At 32.0% G+C, this 4009-nt stretch overlaps 1 long non-coding RNA gene across 2 annotated transcripts; it reads left to right on the top strand.

The window, feature by feature from the left end:
* The first annotated feature begins 1123 nt into the window (after positions 1 to 1123).
* Positions 1124 to 3510, top strand: LOC107808632 (uncharacterized). Of its 2 annotated transcripts, none has more exons than XR_001653194.2 (3): positions 1124 to 1278; positions 1466 to 1583; positions 3097 to 3510. It is a non-coding gene; the product is annotated as an uncharacterized LOC107808632 (long non-coding RNA). The 2 variants fall into 2 exon arrangements; XR_001653193.2 differs by having other exon boundaries at positions 2566 to 3510.
* The last annotated feature ends 499 nt before the right edge of the window (positions 3511 to 4009 follow it).

Here is a 4009-nt window from a genome sequence, read left to right as displayed (position 1 = left end):
CATGGTAAATAACTCAACATGATATGTACCACTGGAAAAATATTTCCACATCCATAGATACATTAATCCCACCATCACCTAAGTTTAACAATCCAATTCTTGAACTTCACAATCAAGAAAAGTGCATTCCAGTATCTAGAGGTTTCAACTAATACAACTTATTATTAAGTAGCCGTCTTTTGAATAACTTAACTTGACGGATAATCAGAAATTTTACGCATTATGGTTGAAAAGTTTGGCATTCGTCAGAAGTTCTGAAAATTAAAAATATATATGAATTATATATATATTATACATTCGTAGATTATTTTAAGCATCAGAAATTCTGACGGTTACCAAAATTTGCAGCCACAATGCTGAAAATTTGTGGTGATCCGTCAAATGTTTGTGTCTTATGATGATCACCAAGATTGACTACAAATTCGGACCGTCAGGAACGTGCTTTAAAATCATGGTAGCGGGCCATATTCCCAAATCTTCTGTTACGGTGGTCAAAAAATCAATAGTGGTACAAAAGTATCTTATTGTTATTCACCCAAATATGCATTATAAGCCCAATGCAACGATGAAACGTGGGCTGACTCTTACGAACAACTCACAACAAACTTTTTGGGCCAGCAAAAGGTTGTATAAGCATGAGCTTTTTTCAGTTTTAGCCCGCATCAAAAATTATTTATATTCAATAACTAAAAAATGTATAAATTTGAATAATTTTTGTATTAAACATACAAAATATTTATACATAAAATAATATATAAAAATATACTTTTTGACTATTATTTTTAAAACGGTTATCCAATGTCATTTTTCTTATTAGCATGATGAATTGATGTCTTGCATACATTTTTGGGAGGCACTTAGTAAGTGGTCTCAAAAAGTTTGAGAACACTAATCTATATATATATATATATATATATATATATATATATATATATATATATATATATATATATAAAGTTGGGCCTAGCACAGCTGATGTGGCAGGCCTCTAAGGCCAGTATACCTATTTCTCTTTTATCTCCTTTTTTTGACATTTCTTCTTTTTCTTTTAATTAATTAAAATTAATAATTAATTAATACTCCAGGGGCTTTCCTCGTCCTTTTGATGTGGGTTTGGGGCAGTTGAGGCGCAACCATCATAATCACCTTCAGAATTTTATTTTTGTTGTGGGCACGTTTATATTTGCCTTCTTCTATTTCAGCATTAACATCTAAACAATTTTGCAAAATTTTGCAGTGACGAAGATAACAACGGCAGAAAGCACTGCCATGAAAAAGGTAAGGAAGTATTATTCAGCTCTAATTCATTCATTTTTTATGCAATTATTATTTGAAAACTAGCAATTCAATGCGATTTGTGTATGTGTTATGCATATGACGGTTTTTTGTCTAGAAAATATACGAAGTCTGATCTGATCTTCATAAAATTATGTCGTATGCTTACTGAACGTGCTCCAACGGCCAGATGATGCTGCCATCTCTTCCTCCTATCACCGCAAAATGCCCTCAGGCTGAAGATGGTACCTACATCTACTCTCATGCTCTCTGTCATCTCAACCCGTTCATCAATTGAGCAGTTTTAGGTTAGCAACAATCACTCTCTGTCATTTCATAGTAATATAACTATTGCAATTTTCTCTTTTGCTGAATCTTTATGAACTCTTTATTAATCCAGCAAGCATGGTTGAAGACATCTCTTTTTGTTTCTTTCTTCATGCTGCTTGGTATTTGGACAAATTCCTTATGGGCTATAATATATCTGATAAAACACAACAGATGGAGCAATTGTGAAGTTTGTTAAGAGGGACCAAGACAGATTCCTCTCTTGCTTGACACCAGTTAATAAAACTTTTGAAAATTATTCTGATTAATTTCTCTCACGTACAAGCGATTTTGTATGACATTGCCTCCTTCCTAGAACATTATTGATACAATTAGTCCACTTCTTTTTGCAAAAAGTATACTAATTTCCATGTTTTCTTCCTTTTTTTGGCATACTTAGAGTTTAAATACTCTTGAGATTAAACTAACTGATGTGGCATAGCACATTGTGCAAGAATATCATTTCTTTCTCTCGCTTTCTTCAATCCAATTTGTTAACTTTATATTTTCAATTTTTGCCTTTTTCTGCATTAATGTTGCATATTTTTCCCTGCTCTTATAATTGTAAAATTACATCAAGTTATCACACCCCTTTGCTAATTATTGCGAGTAATTAAGTGTCTTCAATTAATCTTCTCATCCTTTTCAGTTTCTAATATTGTCTATTAAAAAAATGAGTAATGGATGTATACTAATCCTTGTGCCTTCTCAAATTCATTACTGTATTTTGCATACACTATATATATATATAGCTAAAGTGACTTGCAAGATGTTGTAAAATCGTGATGCCACATTACTAATAATGGAGGGTCAAAACCAGCGTTATCTAAAGCCGAAATAAAGTTATTGTTAGTAGAATAAGCTTAGTTCAATAACTTCTAAAATATGTTCTCATAGAGTATAGGAGAATGCAGTTTATACATGTTTTACTTTTTAAATAATTTTATGTGTTTGCCTACTCAGTGCTTGGGATACAATGGAAGGTCAAATCAAACGTTATCTAAAGCCAAAATAAAGTTATTGTTAGTAGAACAAGCAAGAAGAATTTGATGCAATGCTACATCAAGGTCTTGGGATACAGATACTAGCTTCTGTTATTGCTACGAGCCTATCAAGAAGTTTATTATTTTTAAGAGAAAAATATATAGAATTCTGATATGGTTAGTTTATTATTTTTTAAATTAGATGTGTGGAAAAACTATTGATTGATACTTGGTGAGATCATTAACCAGGTGCAATCCCTCCACCACCAAATTAAGGTAAATTACATAGATGGTATTTGTTTTAGAGTTTGCAAAATCTGACTTTGCAAACATGGATAAGGTTGTTTATCTGTTTTGCCCAACAAAGAGTAAAATTTTCAAAATATTTCCAACCTTACTTTTTCAAATCTTTCAAAAACTCAAATATTAGTCATTAGTTGCAATTTATGTTCCAAATGATGGGAGTTAAACTTTAGAAAGAAGGTTGAATTCTGTGTGTGTATTCATGTAGTTCCTCTCAATGAAGTTAGATCTTAATCGAAGAATGGACTTAATATGGAATGCCTTCTCTCCAAGGATTTTAAATTAGAGCAAACTTCTGGTATTACTCATGAGCTCTTGGCTTGAGATATTCAAACCGCTGGATCGTCGCATCATACCAACAAAAGCAGCTGCAGAGTTTGGATTTTAGGGTTATAAAGCATGTTTAGACTTTAGACTTTAGAGGAAAATTTAGATCATCAAGGTCTATTGAGAAAAACAACAGTCAAATTATACTGAAAAACTCTTAGTACAAACCTTATTCCTATTCAACTTGAAACAGTCGTATAGTAGTGGCATAATGACTTATTGATGCCTCCTCTACGATAGCATTGTAAGCTTCATCATCCTTTTTTCGTTTTCGGTTGTAGTCTATCGTACTAACATTTCCTTCTTTATAATCCCTCTGTTTAATATGTTGCTTGAATTCCGGTTCTTTTTTTAAAAAAAATATTTTGCTTAATTTGTCTCAAGATAGTAATGATATATCAAAACTAACCTTTATTACACTCTTGGCTGGTGATTTACAGTACAAAGTATTGTATTTTTTAAATTGTTATCTTAGCCACTGCTTGTACAATTGTTCATTGTGATAAGGACTATCTAAGAGACATATTTAATTGGAAAATTTTATTTTGTGTCGCATACAACTGACACTAGTTGTATGAGGCATCTTTTTTGTCACACAGTTTTGTGGACCCAGAAGTGTAAGATTGGGATTCACAAATTTATGAGACAAAAAGGAACATCATACAACTAGTGTTAGTTGTATGAGACACAAAATAAAACTTCTCATAATTAATTGTTGTCAGTTGACTCATGCTTTACGGCCTCGCCGAATATGTCTCCAACTTTTGTTATGTTTTTCCCTTCTTTTAACCATT

The sequence above is a fragment of the Nicotiana tabacum genome, chromosome 21, assembly GCF_000715075.1.
Source record: "Nicotiana tabacum cultivar K326 chromosome 21, ASM71507v2, whole genome shotgun sequence".
NCBI lineage: Eukaryota > Viridiplantae > Streptophyta > Magnoliopsida > Solanales > Solanaceae > Nicotiana > Nicotiana tabacum.
The sequence above is the reverse complement of the archived record's forward strand: the minus strand, read 5'-3'. Positions and strand labels throughout refer to the sequence as shown.